The following is a 20,000-nucleotide window of genomic DNA, read 5'->3' on the forward strand; positions in this document are numbered from 1 at the left end:
TGTAGCCATTTCTTGGAGGATGTGCGGTGAAATAAACATTTTTTCATAGTCATTCTAACCCCGCCGTATTATAATCACGTTTCCACATCCCAATTTTTTGTTTTATCTCTACGGGGGTCGAGACGTTGGTACAAACTTAGCCAACTATTCCTCAACATCGTCTCATATATGAAAACTACATTTTAGGCTTTAGAAACGTAATTCTCCATTTGAACCAACTGCCTGAGTGATAAGAATTATAATGCCATTGATAAAGCGTTTGCTTCATCAGGGTGATGTGGTTTGAAAGAACAATGACTGGGAGAAATGTTATAAATATATATGTAAATCCACATCTGTTTCCGTGGTAACGCCAACCAAAATATCTTGCTGTCACTGCATTACCTGTTTTTGTGGATTAGCGAAAAAAGACAGTCAACTTGTCAGAATGATGACATTGCAGATATTTCCGTAAGATACTAATTTAAAATAGAAATCTGCTCACAAATTCGCTAAAACTACGAATTTTATTCAATGCATAGTTTACTATTATTGAAAATGCCTTTTGAAGAATGTATGTTCAATTTCATTTAGAGCAATAATGTCTGTGTGCCTATGTGTGTACGTGTTAGTGGTGTATGTGTTTGGGAGTATTAGTGTGTACGCACATACATTTTTGTGTTTATTTCCATTTCATATCAGGCGATCGACTGTCAAGTTTTTTAAATGTATTTTTGCAAGCTTTTTTGAATAGCAATGTTATACTTCATTGTTTATGATCTTTCGCACGTTCTTCGGCTTTGCATTTTCTATACGTCTCGTTCTTTAATATTCTTTCCAAAGTAAACGGGCGCGCACGCGAAATAAACTTAAAATTTTGCCAACTGAGACGTTTGAAATTGCTTGCGAACATTGCGCTTGCGACCTTGTAAAAGAAAGATTTGATGAGTTTAATACTTTATTAACCATGCAAGGGTTTCGCATATTTTTACTGTATTCTATATATATATATATATATATATATATATATATATATATATATATATATATATAGAGAGAGAGAGAGAGAGAGAGAGAGAGAGAGAGAGAAAGAGAGAGAGAGAGGAGCAATGGTCCAGTGGTTAAGGCAGCGGACTCGCGGTCGGAGAGGATCGAGGTTTCGATTCCCATACCGGGTAGTCCTTGTGTGTGCTTATTGACTAAAATGTGTGTTTATTGTGTGTTTATGGCCAAAATAAATTTTCCATTGTCGCATGTTACCCTGTGGAGTTGAGTTCTTTACTTTCATTGATACTTGATTTAGCGTTCAAATGTATATCTACAGACACTACTCCTAGCCTCAGATAACATGGACGAAACTTTAAATCTTGCGAATCTGAACCACTCTGCTATTAAAGATATGTGTAACTCATAAAAGTTTGATATTTACTATGTGCACTTGGACACAGAAATATATGCATGCATGTATACATATCTACATATACATATATATATACATGTATATATATATATATATATATATATATATATATATATATATATATATATATATATATATATATATATATATATATATATATATATATATATATATATATATATATATATACATATACATATACATACATATATATATATATATAAATATATATATATATATATATATATATATACATATATATATATAAATGCATATATATGTATATATACATGTATATATAATATGTGTGTATAAATAAATATATATAAGCACATAAGTATGTATATTGTGTATGCATCTGTGCATGTTTCATATGCCCTAGTGTCTACTATCACTTTTGAATATAGCTAAGACAAATGATAAGTAAAAATAACTTTTAAGAAAAAATATATTAACGATATTTAATGTTCCTAAAAAATGGCTTGACTGTTGTGTTGGTGCAAGAATGTAAATAATTATAAAATGTTTCCTACTATAAACTACATACAACATAATATATACATGTTTAAAGAAACTGAACAGACTCTTTTATTTCTCGTTGAAATGGTCTTAGTCGCCTTTACATTTACTTCTGCCAATGGGTACACTGCAAATATTTTATGGCATTTTCAAGGCTTTAAGTATTCTTTTTATTTATAATTTTTTCAAATATTTTGCATAGTTATGAAGCACAGATTTTACTTTCTATTTCAGACCTATAAATAAAACATGAGCATATTTTTTTCTTTTAATATTATGTATTTCATTTCAACAAAATTTTAATGTATATTTTTCCCCAAACACATACTTCATTTTTCATTTTAATAGAAATATGTGTACATCCATTAATGGGAAATATGAATACAAACTTCAAAATCCTATACAAAATTGTGCTTCTGGCTCTTATTGTAGTTTCTAGAAACTGAAATTTTTATTTGGAAAGAATTCCTTTCGATGCTATATTGTTTTATTTATTTATTTTATTTATTTTTTAGCAGTGATATTTTATAACTACTGATTCCAAATCTTTAGACTTAAGGCTATGGAGAAACAGAAACTTTTAAAAAATGGCATTAAAATCGTTACTATACATAAAGACATCGTTGAAATCAGGTGATATAAGCTTAATCATTCATTTTGTGAGTTGGAAAATATAAACGCCATTAGAAAAGTCGGGTCTTCTTGCATACAATATGGGAATGGTCTTGTATTTGAGAGTAATATACGTGAATATAAATGCATAAATAAAATTCACTGATGCAGAAGTAGGACGCCGAATATATCCCGTACACTGTTTTGTAATGTACTTTAAATTTTCGGATGAAAAGCGTCGAGTTTTCATGTTTTGTTTTGAAAGTAACAGCGACGATATAAAAGTTGACTGCGTTGGTTTTAACAAAATGCTGAACTAGATTATTTTCAGTATTATATGCTTTATTATTTTTTACTTTCCATTTTCTTTGCCTTCACAATACTAAAAAATACATGCTAGGCAAATACAATCATTCTTATATTGATTTCTTCATTGAATCAACTTCTCTCAAAAGCTGATGTAACGTAGTTCATTAATGCTTATTTTACACAGCCACAAATCGACTGCAGGTAAATATGTACATTACGGTCATTGATTATCTATTATATATGCTTTATGTGGAACCCTCTTATCCAGTGTTTAACCTTTTTCTAAGAATGTAATTCGGAGGAATTTAACACAATTGTGTTGCCATTTATATCACATCATGGCACTACATTTTAGACAGCAATACGTCAGTGGGAATATTAAAAAGATATATGAAATGAATTTTGTGTACAGCAGAGGGAGGTTTTGTTATGTCAGAAAAGAACGGTAGATGGAAACGGAAGTAGGTGGAAGAGGAAAGTGTCTGGTAGTGTATAAGACACAAAAAAATCGTGAGCAGATGTAGGGCACACATATATGCATGTATATGCATGTATGTATATATCTATATACATGTGTGTGTTCGTGTGTGAGCGCGCCCCTGTGTGTGTGTGCATGTGCGTGTGTGTGTGCACATGTGTCTACTCTCTTTTATCTGTAAATATTTGAAGACTTCCAGTAAGGGACTGGTTTCTAACAAAGATACAAGGCTCCTTCGGAATATAGAGTACAAAAACAAATTCACACTTTTAACATGAAAACCACACAATGGGTAGATAAATATGACTTTGTATGCATTAACCATTAAGTCCCGGAGTACTTAAATTTCTGAATATTACTTTAAAATTTCTACAGATGATTGAAAATAGGTTGAAATGAAAAATAATAATTATTAAAACTCATTTACTTCAACTAGAAATGGAAATACTCGATGTCCTATAAATAGGACACAGAGACAATGTGATATAGCTTATTTTAAGGTTCTCATTTTATGTCCTATTTATAGGACAGTGGGACTTAATGGGTTAATTAGTGTTGTGTATGTGCATTCATGTATGTATGTGAGCGTAGGGTTTGCACAGGCAACTTAAGAGTTGTATTAATGCGTCTATTTTCAGAAAGAGAGGTGCATGCCCCAGCGTGAGGATGTATGTGCAGTTCACTTAGCATATGGAGATGTGAATGAGTAAGAGAGCGTGTGTGTGAGTTTGTATGAGTGTGTGCGTGTGTATGTGTGTCTACTTGTGTATGTGTGCGCGTGCGTTCGTGTGTGAAAGAGCATTAAGAGAGAAAGTGTTATCAATAAAAGTAAATGCGATTCTTAATGCAAGCCACGTTTCCTATACTTAGAGAGAAGATACATTTTGGCTATATTTTAAAGCAATATTGCAAAAATAACTTGATGAAAGTGCAAAATAGCAAAGTAATATGGCAGAAAACAGAAGACAACAAGTCTTGTCGCTAATTTAGAGCATTGTTTTGCCGTATTAAATTGTGTCTATCTGCATTTCTCCAGCGAGTACTTTTTGTATACGAGTAAACATTAAATAGTAAGCTAGCATTCATGCTTTTAGTTATGGTATTTATAAAATTTTGCTTTTATATTATTTGCTATAGATGTCGAAAAGACATTTAGTTATCTGTTTTTTAGCATATTTTGCCATGTCATTTTTATGATATTGTGTCGCATTGCTGTAAACCAAACCGACTTAGTCCCCTGTATACATTTTGCTTGAGCTATTCTAAGAGAAACATCAATTTTGTTTTTTGTTAAATGATGGGGAATTTGTTTTGAAATTATTAAATTAGCACTATTAGTTGTTTACATAGAAAAGAAGAGCTATTATGAAATATTTTGAATTGGATAATATCGCTCACCAAATGGACCATATCACATATTCATTGTCCCAGGAATGGATGCAATACGAAAACCTCAATGTAAGGTCAATTTAGAAACTAGGGTAAATAACGAAAACCCCATGCACTGATATATTAGTTGGTCAGCCAATTCCACCACACGATAGTCAATAATATATTATCGATTTCTCTGTCAGTTTCTTTGTCATTTCAGATTTAGAATTATAATTAATTAATTATGTTTAATTTCTATCCGATTTCATGTGGACATTTTGTCTCTAATTCCCATTCAAATTTGATTATTCAAATTTACCGAAAAAATCGCAAAAATGACAAGGAAACAAAAATGTTAATCAATTATTAATTTTGTTCTTGTTTAATTGTTAACTCCATTATTTGTTATAATCACTATCCTTTATTCTTCTTCTTCTTCTTCTTCTTCTTCTTCTTCTTCTTCTTCTTATTATTATTATTATTATTATTATTATTATTATTATTATTATTATTATTATTATTATTGCCATTATAATTGATATTATCATTAATTTGTATATAGAGGTAATGATCATGCAGGCAGTAAAAAATTTAATTAGTTGCTGCTTTTCTCTTCCGTACATCACATTTCAACGCCGATTTCCTAATTCATGGGCTTTCTGTTGTTTCCTTTTCTCTTTATTTTGTATAGTAATGAACAAATAACCTAAAAAAATACTATTATAAGATATAGTTTCTATACTAGTAATTAACATTGTTTCTCGATTAGAAATGGTTACTTATTGACTATTGCTTACGTACTGAAACAAGCTCCCCTTTTTCTTTCCGTCTAAAAACGTTGCATCGTATTATGAAAACGTACGATCCATTTCAAAACTTTCCCTTATGATATTAAATAACATAATGCCATAAAAATATATCCACACATACGCAAATTATTTGGAGATACATATGTATATATATAAATATATACAGACACACACGCACTAGCAGACATGCACATACAAACACACAGAGAAACAGACTGACAGACAGGCAGACAAGCAGACAGACTTGCATTCCTATGTTTTAGGTATTGATAATCTTGCCACATATAACTTTACAGAATATGAAATAATCATATAATTTCTGTTTCAATTTTTCTGATACGAACTAGTCTGTATGAAACGCTACTGTATACTTGATAACATGTACTTATTCCGAAGACACAGTGATTTCTTAATTATATACTTCTGAAAATATTATACATAACTAGAAGCAAATACACACGAATCCTTAAAAAAAATATTCAATAAACGTAGGAGTCATAATATATCACATTTGAAGAATTGATATTTAAGGAACACTCCACGCGAGAGAGATAGATCTGACTGGAAGAGATATATCTGTTCTTGTTAAATTCTCTTTCATGTGATGGTTTCCTCCCTTTGTTTCATGAAAGATTTCTTGAAATCCTTTTGTGTATTGGCTTGGAGTGAATAGCATATGTCTTGTAATTTATGGAGTAAATATAAGTTTTATATGCAGGAGCTTGTGGTTATTATGCATAATTTGAACTTAGTTCGTTTCATATCTATAATGAGGATAGGATAAAATTGAATTTTTCTTGATGATCTCTGCAGGATTTGAATAAATACAGCCAAGCATGTTCCTGATATACAAATAAATTCTTCATAAAAAAAAAGTATTGCACAATCTACATTTGTGTCTCTTTCTTTTTCACTTAATTTCATTGATTAATGCGTAAATATGATACTGATAGATATCCACTGATAGATATGGTATTATAAAGCAGGTATTATCTTTAATGTATAACCCGTTTATAAATTGAATTGCGTGGCAACTGATTAATATTTAAAGAATAACCTTTCTGAATCGATGATGTGGCCACCATGTTGAACCTAACGTAAAAATGCAAAGTGTATTACATGTGCACTGAGTAATTTGTAACTGCATACGTCCTTTGATTTAAGCTTTTATCAGTCTTAAAAACAAATTTAAATCAGGAGTTATGAAACTCAACACTCTTTCTATGAGTACTAGCAGTTCCTATCATCCATTTTGACCTCTAAAATGTATGCATCGTCTTACACTATTAAGTTAGCTTCAAATAAATTTTGTTGTGGAACACTATGTATTTCATAAATGAGTTTTGCTTACTGTGCATATTTTACCGAACACGAGTGTGATTTCATTGAAATTCATGAGTTAGCAAATCACGCGATACACTAACATTAAATTCAGGATAATAAATATATATAAACTCGAATGAATGTTGAAATGAGCCAAAGGAATAAATAATTGGATGTGTTTGGTTCGATTACTATTTACTTCGAACAACTGGAAGGAAAACAGTAGGCAGAAACACATCAGTAGATAGAAACACATCACACATGGGACAACTTGAAATGTTAGGGTTATAATTATTTGAATAATCAACGGATTATAATTAAGTTTATGATGAATGAATTACGCCATTATTGAAGGATATTTTGAACAAATGCCAGTTCTTGAAGTTATGTATTTATCGTATTTTAAATGCACTGGGAAGTTTAGGTAATCAATCATCAGGTTATAAAATCGAAACGTATTAACAAATGGAATCTAAAATCAAATATATACGCTTATATCCTATAACAGAATTAGAAAAATGAATAAGTTTTGAAGTAATTCCCTGCAGTATATCGATTCCAAAGAAATTATGTTGCAGTAATTCATTTGAAATTCTCTAACTTTTAAGAGTTACTAGGTCAATTCTATATTGCTTTCAATACGAACAATTTTCCGGTTCAGTTATATTTGGGGAAAATGTTTCAAACTTTAAACGTAATATCCTAACAATCAGCAAATACTCTCGCTAATATATTAAAGTGGTAATCTTATATGCACACACACACACACACAAACACAGAGACAAACACTTATGTATAAATTATTTTTTTAGAAAGACATATGTCCAGAGAAGCACACTCTAAGACATAAAGCAGTCTATATTAATTACTGGTGAAGGCCGGTTTATAGGGATACCATGGGTTCCTCGCCATAAATAGTACCTTTATGGCGTATCTTAAGACCCTAAGACCTGTTGGCCTATGGCCTTGTTAAACTATGTATCGTTTACCCTCCATATTTTAAAGAGGCCCTAGGCCAACGAGTCTTAGGGTCGGAAGATATGCCATAAAGGTACCCTTTATGACGAGAAACCTAGGGTAACCCTATAAACCAGCCTTCACCAGTAATTAATATATATATATATATATATATATATATATATATATATATATATATATATATATATATATATATATATTTTCGAGGGAAGGATTAGACAAAACAGAGGAAGGAGTCTAGTTGTTCGCGGGAAATTGAGGACGCACGATACAGTCTTCAATATAACGACCGTATAGTTCGAAAGTGCGACCAGTGAATCGTGAGAATATTTGGGCCTCAACGTAGCCGACGAATAGGTTCTCACAGTTGGGGCCCATTCCATTTCCCATGGTCGCTCCAGAGAACTCTTGGTAAAAATCACCTGAGAAGCAGCTGACTGAGAGAAGAAGTTCGGCCAGACGATGAAGCGTGGAGGTGTCAGGTTGGGGTTTGGTTCAAAAGTCTAGGAAGTGTTTGAATGCAAGAAGGCCTTCCTTGTGTGCGATCACAATATATAGTCTCTTGATATCAATCGTGAAGAGAAGTTTAGAGGGGCCAGGAAGGAAAGAGAAAGAGTTGAAGAGACGGCGAGCATGATTAGTGTCGTGGGTGTGTGAGGTCTTATGATGTTGTCTTTGCGGCGTCGGATACATCGAAGGGCCAAGAAGTCGGCTGGAGAGCTGTTAAAATGTCGGAGACGCCTGCAAATTTTAAACCGGTATTCACATGTTGGCAGATGCTTCCAAAATGATCGACTGCTCGGAACTGGCCAGGAGCTGGCGTCCAGTGGGATGGTCGGCGGCCCAGGTCGATGAAGCAACCCTCTTTATTAAATGCAGGTGGAGTGTTGTGAAATAGTGCATATAGCCTGTCGCGGTGCACGAATCGAATGATGTTCGTTTATTTCTTCGTTATTACATTAATAGGTTTATGCGCGCGCGCGCGCGCGTGTGTGTGTGCGTGTGTGTGTGTGTGTTGGCAAAGTCCCATATAGACTCTGGCTAAATCTACCAACAAGGAAAGATGAAAATCAAAAGCTTACGATAATAAAATTATATAAAAAAAAATGTGTTACTCGTGCATAACTAGATATGTAATGTTTTCTCATATGTGAATGCATGACCGTATGAGTGTATCCGTGTATGCAATATGAAACAGGCTTCTAAATTATCATTTGATTTGTGTTATGTAAATATGACAATATGTAATCATGTTATAATCAAATTTATAATTATTAATCTTCAATGAAAGAGAAACGTATCTCTCTATTTCACGAATTTACTACCAAAAGTAACTTTGTAAAAAGTTTTACGCCCACATTTCCAACAAGGTGACAAAACTAGATGTTTCAGATATAATGTAAAATTGAGACTTCAATTGCAACTGATCGATTTGTTTCCTTTTTATTGGGTTTTTACATTGAAAAATCGATTTGACAATAACATATCTTCTCTTAAATCTCAAAATATAAACTATTAATGTATATCTGTGTATAAATATTTTAATATGGCTGAATTGTAACGTTCATAATTTATTATGTTTAGCTCAAATTTGAACATGGCGGGAGTTTATGGACAACGAACGATGACATTGATGCAGCAATATAATCAACGATTAAATAATTGATTATTTATGCCTTGTTGATTTAAACAGATCATCGGATATATACGGATCAACAACTATGACAAAACTGTTAATTATATGAAGTATTTGGGAAACTTATACCAGCACGTCTATAGAATATATTGCACTGATCCAACGGTGGTCAAACATTTCGATGAGACACAGAAAGAGACTAGGCCAGGAAGTAGTACCCTGAGTTAACATATGTATGATTCAATCTTTATAGAAATGTACGCATTAATGTTACAGTTATAAAAGAAGTATTTATATATTTAGTCAAGAGAATGATTTAAAATATATAGTTATTTGTATGAAATGACGTATAATTAAAAACTACCATATTTAAAGTATAAATACAATCCGCTGAATTTCATACCTGAATGCATAAGATTTGAAACAGAAAAAATTATGAAGTATACAGATGAGAAAGCTGGGCCCATTATCAGGTCTTGACATTTTATAGTTTGAATGATGTATGTTACGTCAAAATATACAAATGTTATTGGAATGTGGTTGAATATATCGTTTTATTATACAGTCATTGGATCTATTGAGCCTTCGAAATATCAAAGTGATGAGCACGGTTTTTCTTGTCTTTAACACCGACATCCCTCTACCGGTCACTCAAGGGTTAGCATGTTGACTAATGTCGCTCGGTGGTTTGGGGAATAGTACTTTTTTGAATATTTTTCTTGTTTCTTCCTTCTCAAATGTCTCATCGTCTTTCTTCTACTGTTTCCACTATACATCCTATCAGAAACTGGACGGTGTTCCAAGTGGTTTGACAACTATTTCCATTTATCGGTGCGTCAATATGATAAATTTGTTTGAGATCTTATCCTATCTTGTTGTTTCTGTACTCATGTCTACACACACACACACACACACACACACACACACACACACACACACACACACACACACATACATACATACACACACCCATACATACACACACACACATACACACACAGACAGATATATATATATATGCATACATACGCATATATACATATATATATATATATACACACATATATACACATATACGCATATGTGTACACACACGCATGTTATATACATACATATGTATAAACACACGCATACACAGACACACACACACACACACACACACATATATATATATATATATATATATATATATATATATATATATATATATATAACCGTATGTTTGTGTGATAAAGTAAATATATTTGTACTCCATCAATTTGTAACATAGAAGAGAAAGTAGAAGTTATGTTACCACCTCTCCCCATACACTTGAAGCATAATGTTGTTGAATTGATTTAATCTACATATTAATTATTCTGATTCAGAATATTGGCATAGATTAAACTAAAACGAAATGTTTGAGAAGAGGTTATCTGATTAATGTAAGGACCCACACGGCCGCTCAACACAAGCGTAGACCAAAATATGCGCGCACACAATTGAATATACACAACATTTCACGTACTCATACAGAAAACAAACAGAGATAAGATAAAGGATTAATATATTCTAATAATAATCGAAACCAATTAATAGGTTTTGTGCATCATACTTAAAGTTAGTCCATTTTTTTCTGCATCGTATTTAAAGTTAGCCCATCGTGTATGGTATAGGAACACTGCGGATGAAGCAATAATTTTATCACTTTCAAATATATCGCTCCTCAAGTGGACCGGAGAGGAATAAATAGTCGTCTAACTATTTAGTTAATTCATTTATTATATCTTCACAGTCTTCCTCACCATCAATATCAACGTTCTTGTCGTCATCCTTCTCCTGATCATCATTATTATAATCATGATCATCATCATTATATCCTTCCCTTACACTCGCACCACGGCCATGATCATATTAATCGCAGTCATTATTGAACATTAGCAATTAATATTACGATCAATATTATCTTTTTTTCCTCTGCTACCGATCCAACATTACCAATACAATCGTTTTAATCTATATCACCAGCATCTCTTTATACAGTATTTTAATATGTAGCAGAACTATTATGAGAGACATATGAGTAAATTCTCGAGATGCTGTCTCATTTATTTGAAGCGGTAATATAAAGTTGTATTAGACGTGTTTTGCTCACAAACACGAGAGCATAAGTTCGAGTTCTGAATTGAGTGGAACTTTATCTCAATTGTTGTTGGCACTCCGTCGCTTACGACGTCGAGGGTTCCAGTTGATCCGATCAACGGAACAGCCTGCTCGAGAGATTAACGTGCAAGTGGCTGAACACTCCACAGCCACATGTACCCTTAATGTAGTTCTCGGAGATATTCAGCGTGACACAGTGTGACAAGGCTGACACTTTGAATTACAGGCACAACAGAAACAGGGAGTAAGAGTGAGAGAAAGCTGTGGTGGAAGAGTACAGCAGGGTTCGCCACCATCCCCTGCCGGAGCCTCGTGGAACTTTAGGTGTATTCGCTCAATAAACACTCACAACGCCCGGTTTGGGAATTGAAACCGCGATCCTATGACCGCGAGTCCGCTACCCTAACTAATAGGTCATTGCGCCTCCTTATCTCAATTACAAAACCACTTTATTTCATGTTGCTCCGTTCTACTAAACCTAACATTTGCACCAGATTGGCAGGAAGGTATATAGCGTGTGATCGTCGCATTGACAATGACAGGGAAAGTTTTCATGGTAATACCTGCTCAGAGGCATCATGCAGAAAGTGTAGACAGAGGTTTGTATGAGCTGCACACAACTGTACAAGTGGTTCAGACGTTTCCAAGGGTGTCGCAATATTCACGAGCGTTCTGAGAGACTCGCAACCAGCGGAACTGAGAAGATCATCGCAGCTGTGCATGCAGCCGTAAGGGGAAATCATGAGTTATCAAAGGATGTGCAGATCAGTTACGGTTCAGTTCAGTCCATTATCACTGAAGTTGTGGGCATGAGACACGTGTCTACAACCTGCTTTCAGATGACCATAAATAAATTCGGATTTCCGTTGCAAAAGATCTCATTGATTGTATTGAGAACGATGAGAACTTTCTGAAAACTTCGCCTGGTCCTCTGAACAAGTATCACCAAGCTTTTCACAAAGTTTGTGGCAGATTCGCCGCTCAACTTTCTCATGTTCAAAGCGACGATCACGGGCTACGCACCTTCCAAGCACTGCTGTAAACTACAGAAGTGAGCTAGAACCTTTAAACTTAGTGCGTATGCACAAAAGACTTCATTACTATTGCAAAAGTCCGGATACTTATTGATCAGATTACATATATATACACGCACTTCTTTATATATACATACAAACATAATTTTATACATATATGTACACACACACACACAAACATATACATACACACACACACACACACACACACACATATATATATATATATATATATATATAGATAGATAGATAGATAGATAGATAGATAGATAGATAGATAGATAGATAGATATGTTTCTTTATTAGCCACACAGGGCTCAACATAGAGGGGACAAAATACAAATGTAGAGTTTTTCTTTTCGAGGGGGGCGAAAACAAAGCAGAAAAAAAACAAAAGTGGGGACAACCATGAAAAAAAACATCGCAAAACGTTTGGGGTATTTACAAAAAATACGAAATAATACAGAACATTCCCAATAAATGGGGAGGTTATCCGTGGAAAGAAAAACCTACGAAAAGACCACGGTAACCTCGGTCCTTAATGTCACAGTTTGTTAAATAAAATTTCTTTTATTTATGCAAGAAACGTAAGTAACTCTGTTTACAAAATTTTAAAACGTTTTATAGAATCATGGTCAAGGTGGCTTCGTCATTTATACGTGCCATTCTTGCTACATGTATCCATCTTTTTTCGAAACATTTGCTAGACAACACTTGCCTGTCTACTCTCACCTTCCTTTTCAAGTGATACTTGAAAAAGTTGATGAGAGATTGACCAGAGAGGAAAGTATTTGTCTCTAATCCTTTCAGACGCGTCTACCAGATGCATTCTTTGGCCATAGCCACAAGTACGATAAATACAGCTCTTCCTTCCCGTTTAAAGGAAGGAGGCGTGACGATATTGACGATAGACTCGGTTGATAAACCGACTCGTCCCACACGCGACAGCAGTCGTTCGACATAAGCTCACAGCTCCGAAATGGTTGGATACTGCACGAGTGCGTGCAGAACGGTCGTCCTGAACAGGCGGGTCAGGTATTCCTCGTCGACGCCCAGGTTCGCCCCGAGATCGTCGTCGTACCTGCCCTCCACTAATCTCCTATAGAATGACTTCGTTGTGATGCAGCCGCTCAAGGTCGACCCGGGACGGCAAAGTTGTTGCATAGATAGACAGACAGACAGATAGATAGATATATATATATAGATAGATAGATAGATAGATAGATAGATAGATAGATAGATAGATAGATAATGACAGAGGCAGAAAGTGAGAGATTTGTAAGATTATGTTTGTACTTCCTTGAGTAAGAGCATGTCTGTATTACTTAATACACCCCTCAGAGTATGCAATTTTAGCCATTTAATTACAATATCAGCAATCATATTTCTTAGTTTTTATTTCCTCCCGCCGGCTTTGATATTAATCGATGCATTGATTGTCTTACAAAGGTGTGTTACGACGTATCAAATATTGCATTACACTTCTCTTCAACTATAGATTGTATCTATATCCACCTTCTCTTCCTGTGAGAAGCAAATCATTAATATCATTATAACAGAAATCTATAGACAATATATTAGAGTCTTGTTTACACGACTAATCTAGTTTCAGCTTGTTCATATTTCTTTCGCTTTCATATTATGTTCAGAACAATTTCGTTTATCTCTTAGGCTTTGCTAATTTAAATACTATATATATATACACACATTTATGTGTGTGTATATGCATACACGCACAGGCACACACGCACATACACGTATATATACGTATATATATGTATATATATATATGTATATGTACAAATGTGTAGTTTGGCAATTAAATTATAATGTTGCAAGAATCTCATATTTATATTAATGAAATTTCACAGCAAATCAAAATCTATTATTTACAAAAGTATATATTTGACAGTCGGTTTTATAAATATGTATTTTATAAATACATATATATCTCTCTCTCTCTCTCTCTCTCTCTCTCTCTCTCTCTCTCTCTCTCTCTCTCTCTCTCTCTCTCTCTCTCTCTCTCTCTCTCTCTCTCTCTCTCTCTCTCTCTCTCTCTGTATATATATATATATATATATATATATATAGATTCAAGGTTGAATATGGTACTTATGCGTAGGCACCCGAATATCGTATCCCTGATAGACTCGGCTATGTCAAGATGGATTTATGTATTCTACCTCACGCTTGGATTTTTATGTATTCTCTCTCCCACTTGGATTTGAAATGTTGCCACATTTATAATATGTCTTTTCTACTGTAATTTTCTGCATTTTCGTGCAGCTGAAGATTGCTCTTCATATTGCATTTAATGTAATGCTCGCATTACTTAAATAAATTGGAGTAGCATGAAACGTGCGTACTGCAATCACCTTTGAAAATCCATGTTGCTTATTTTTTTATATATATATAAATATATATGTATATATATATATATATATATATATATATATATATATATATATATATATATATATATATATATATATATATATATACACACACAGACACACACACACTGATTCATAAAACCGACTGTTAAGTATTCTTTTGTAAAGAATAGATTTTGATTTGCTGTGAAATTTCATTAATATAAATATGAGATTCTTGCAACATTATAATTTAATTGCCAAACTTTCCTAAAATTCAGTTACCAGAGTGTTTAATTCGAAAATTTAAACATATTGCCTCAAAATGCAAGTGTTTACCTTCTCGGTTTCTCTGTCTGTCGCTGGCTCTCTCCTTCCCTTTTTCTCTCTCTCTCTCATTCTCCCTCTTGCTTCTCTGTTCGTCCCCAAATGTTTATGAAGATAACACTAATCACCACAACCCTACGCGCACTTGTAGGATGATAATCCTATAATCCTAGAACCTAGAAAATTAGGGAGCAACCTAAATTCTAAATGATGTTATGTTTTTTTTTTTCTATCGTAGTTACACATACGTTTCTTGTGAAGATAGAATACATATCTTCGAAAATGTTTCATAAATTCTCGTCATCGAATATGCTGAAGAAACCGTCAGATTGAGGAGTGTACTCTTGACATTCATTATAATAATGATTATGGTGCTGTCTGAAGTCGGTTGTTGATGCTGATGGTGTTTGTGGTAATAACGAAGATGATGACGATGATGATAATGACGATGATGATGACGACGACGTCAACGTCGATGATGATACAGCTGCTGTTGCTTCCGTTACTGCTGCTGTTGCTTCCGCTGCTGCTGCTGCTGCGGCGATGTATATGCTATTGGCGATGGCTGTGGGAGCGATGATGTAGATTATCATGATTGTCGTCATCATACCGCTTGTGTTGGTAGTGATGAAGTTATGAACACGATGATGATGGTGGTGAGAGTGGTGATGATGATGATGATGAGGAGGAGGAGGAGGAGAGGGAGGGGAGTATGTGGAGAAAGAGAAGCAGTATTTTTGGAGATGTCGCTTGTGGTGGTCTCTGTAGAGGTGGGGAATTTTCACTCTTTATAATATGCCTATACTTATTCGATCAAATTTGTCATTGTTGAGAAACAAAATATATTCATGAATATAAGACTTTCAGTAAAAATTTCTAAATCAATCATATTCTAAACAACTGTCTGAGCAGAAATTTTCATAAGTTTGACAACTTTACAGGCGAAAATATGATAATAACCATTATCTGGTTTGAATGCCGCTGTCATTACGAAACATTCGCCCCTTGAAATTATGACAAATTACAAAGTTTCATTCACCACGTATAAGCAGTTTTAGACGCATTACTTTTATAAAACTTGTTGATGTATGAATGCTTGGAAAACTCTGTATAGCTATGGCGTTAGTATAGAAATATTCCAACTCTAAATTTTATGATTTGTCATTTAAATATACATACATGATTTGCACTATAATAGATAAAGTAAGTTTCACTATTGAGATATATTAATAAAGTTAAATGCTTAAATTCAGTTAACATTGCTATGTCTGTTATTTTGCTCCATGTAAGCTCTGACATGGAGACCTGATGGAAAACATTCCATTTTTGATCATTTTCTTTTAGATTTCTTTCAGTAAGCAAAGCGTATTTAAGACTACACTGTACATCATCCTTTTCCTTATATAAACTAACGTGTCTGCTTTGTAAGTTTTTTGGTTGCTATTTCTAGCATTATATTCCCTGTAATTATAATGAATATGGCGAATGTCTTTTATTGATTATTTTGTATGATATTTTTTCAGTATAAATACAAAAACGTTATTCCTATACTTTCATCATTTATCTTAAAATATGTGATATTTATACAGAAAACATAGGTGAATGAACTCGTACAACCTTACATGTCCGCTTAATAAATATGGTATTGTCTCTGGAGGTGGTGTGTCCTCCCTAAATACTTACATTTTGCATCGTATTGCATATACTGTAATTTAACGCCAAATGGAGAATGTTCGTACCCGGTCAGATTTACTTTTTCGTTAATCCAGCGTTTCTCTCTGTCGAATATGTCAGTTTTATCTGCGTCAGGGTGTCATTTGCGGCAAGAATGGCTGATCCGATAAGAGTAGAAAGTATCATAACCAATTAGATGTCCTACCTATGAATGGACTTTCTCGCTCTTGATATTGCCCAAAAATAATATTCCGAAACTCAAACAATTTCTTTCTGACAGAAGAATTTGGTATAATTCAAATGTATGAAATAAAACACAACATAATCTCCTGTTTAACAAATAATTTGTGTTCTGTCTATTACCAGGTAGAATTAATGTAATAATTCATTTTCCTGATTTTCACATAATCATCTATAATTTTCATTCACTAGGTATTTATTCGAAAATTGAAACAAGACAAAGAAGTGAAGCTTTTTCCTAAGCATTAATCAATAATGTTAAAAGTACATTGTGTTGAACGTAGATAGGAGTGGAACATATTTCTTTTTCCTGCTAAAATCAAACAAATTTTCTCTGAATATTCAGTTAACGTTTATATCACCAAGGCACTCAAAATAAGTAATGAATCTACAGCATATAGCAATTCCTAAGAATTCCTCGAGACATCAATATAATAAATCACAACTGTATTTCTAAATCATTTCGTTTTGCAACGAAATACATGAAATATAGTTTCAGTAAGTGTTATACTATTTATTACATAATTCCTGAAAGCCTGTTTTTATCATTTCACCATAGAAATTGCAATAGTTTTGGTGCCCCAGTTTGTTTCTATATATATTTTCTTGTGTTTTACATTTTCTGTACAGTTCTTTCCCACATGTTGGTCAATTTCATAAACTAGTGAGTACGTCAATAATCAAATTGTATAAATTTACTGTGGTTTCAAAGGGAATCCTACAAATGCTGTAGAAAACACTTATTGTTATATTCATAAGCTTTATAAAACGTAGTTCACATAAAGTAGGTATTTCACGGCAAATGATTGTAGCTGGCTACGTCACCTGACAAGTCAAACGCAAAAAACATTTCACATTTAATGGCAGGCAATATATTACACTATAAGCAATAAAAGACGTTTATGCGATATAACTGAAGTATATAAACATTGGGAGTAATGTTGATAAATTTTAGTGAATATATGTTTGCATATATATATTAATATACGTGTGTCTGTTGTGCTGTGTTCTTTGTTTGTGTTTGTATATGCTGTGTGCGCAGGTGTGCATATTTTAAACAAAATATTTTAGTAAAGCGTATTTGATATTTATTTGTTTGAAGAAAAGTGTATAAAATCAAATGCAATGAGTTGTCAACTGATTAAATAAACTTCAGAAAACAATTTGTAGCGTTATTAAATAAAATAAGTATTTGACAAGTTATGAGTTAGGACATGTGTGTACATTATCATAAATTAAAAACAGAGGGAAAACCATGATATTGATAAAAAATATATAACAGCTTAACACACGCACACAAACACACACACATATATATGCATGTACATATATAAATAAATAGTAAAGAGCGGATAGGCACACCAAGGACAGGGTGTGGTTTTGGAAAAGCGGTGTATTTGCACATAGATACTGGATGTGTAGGAAGCAATTGTAGGTGTTAGCGGTAATGACGGGCTGCTGGAAAGTGTGTTACTGTCAATAACATTGTTGTTGAAGACGGGTGTGGTTTATTTAATGTTTTTACCTGTGAGTGAAAAGGCGGTAGAAGTAGATGTGAGACGAGAGACGAGGGCATGAGTGGTAATGCGATCATTGAAAGTGGTTAAATGTTACGAGATGACCGCGGATAAATAAACAGATTTATAAAACATTAGCTGGAATGAAAACAGAAACGTGTGCATATTCATACATGCAGCAACATACTCTATTGCACTTACACACACAGCCATTACTAAACACGTGCACTTGTGTAGAAAAGTTATAGATTCTAAGAGGTGGAATCAAGTATACATGAATGTGTGCGTGTTTATATGAGAAGCAGGATGAAGTAAGAGAAAATAGTAGAATGAATATAGTGAAAATGTAGGCATTGATAAAGTTTGAATAAATCGAATTGGATCATCAAATGTAAATGGTGTCGAAGAGGGGAATGAAAGAAAAGTAAGTCAGATAGAAAATTAAAAATAAAACTGCAATTAAAGTAGGGAAGTGGAAGGATGGAAGAAAAAGAAGTTAAGACGAAGACAAAGAGGTATTAAATAGGGAAGAAGGGAAAGGGCAAACAGTAAAATTGAAAATGAAAAGGAAGTAAAGAAAGCAGAAAAATAAGGAAAACAGAAGAAGAAGAAGAAGAAGAAGAAGAAGAAGAAGAAGAAGAAGAAGAAGAAGAAGAAGAAGAAGAAGAAGAAGAAGAAGAAGAAGAAGAAGAAGAAGAAGTATGGCGGAGTAAAAGAGGAATAGAAATGAAAGTAAAAACAAATAGAGGGATACTCTAGGGTATTTTATGCGTTGGAGCTTCGTGTTTCCAATTAAGGGAAAATATACGTTCACATGCATTACTTGTGATTACTTCGTATTTGGAGTTCATACAGAGATTACGATTTTTTGAGCATCTTATAATGTGTGCACACAAAAGTTTGCAGATCTTGGTTTTATTAATATTATTGTGGATTTCGCAACAGACTTCATTTGAATTCATAGTTTTATTCCTTTTCGCCGACCATGTGTGACACAGCTGCATTGAAATTTTTTGTCGAAGTGCATGTCATGTAACAAAGATAAATGGCTGTACAACAGTTGTTTAGAGAAACCCGGCTTTTCGTTACTTTTCCACTCATTGAGAATACGATGACTACCATTTCGAAACCATTTGACGATATTTTTGCATGGTTGCGATAAAGGACATACACGTATCTGTCTACCACATTATCATCGGCTCAGCAATTGTCGTGGGTTTTTAGATCATTTAGCATTTCATAATTAGGACATTGAAGAAG

The 20,000-nt window shown here is 33.5% G+C and overlaps 1 protein-coding gene across 1 annotated transcript in view; it reads left to right on the forward strand.

Moving 5' to 3' along the window:
* Positions 1-20,000, forward strand: part of LOC106873422 (allatostatin-A receptor) — a 224,638-nt gene that overhangs the window by 96,680 nt on the left and 107,958 nt on the right. The gene's annotated exons all lie outside the window — the stretch shown is intronic.

The sequence above is a fragment of the Octopus bimaculoides genome, chromosome 16 (genome assembly GCF_046866305.1).
Source record: "Octopus bimaculoides isolate indiv1 chromosome 16, ASM4686630v1, whole genome shotgun sequence".
NCBI lineage: Eukaryota > Metazoa > Mollusca > Cephalopoda > Octopoda > Octopodidae > Octopus > Octopus bimaculoides.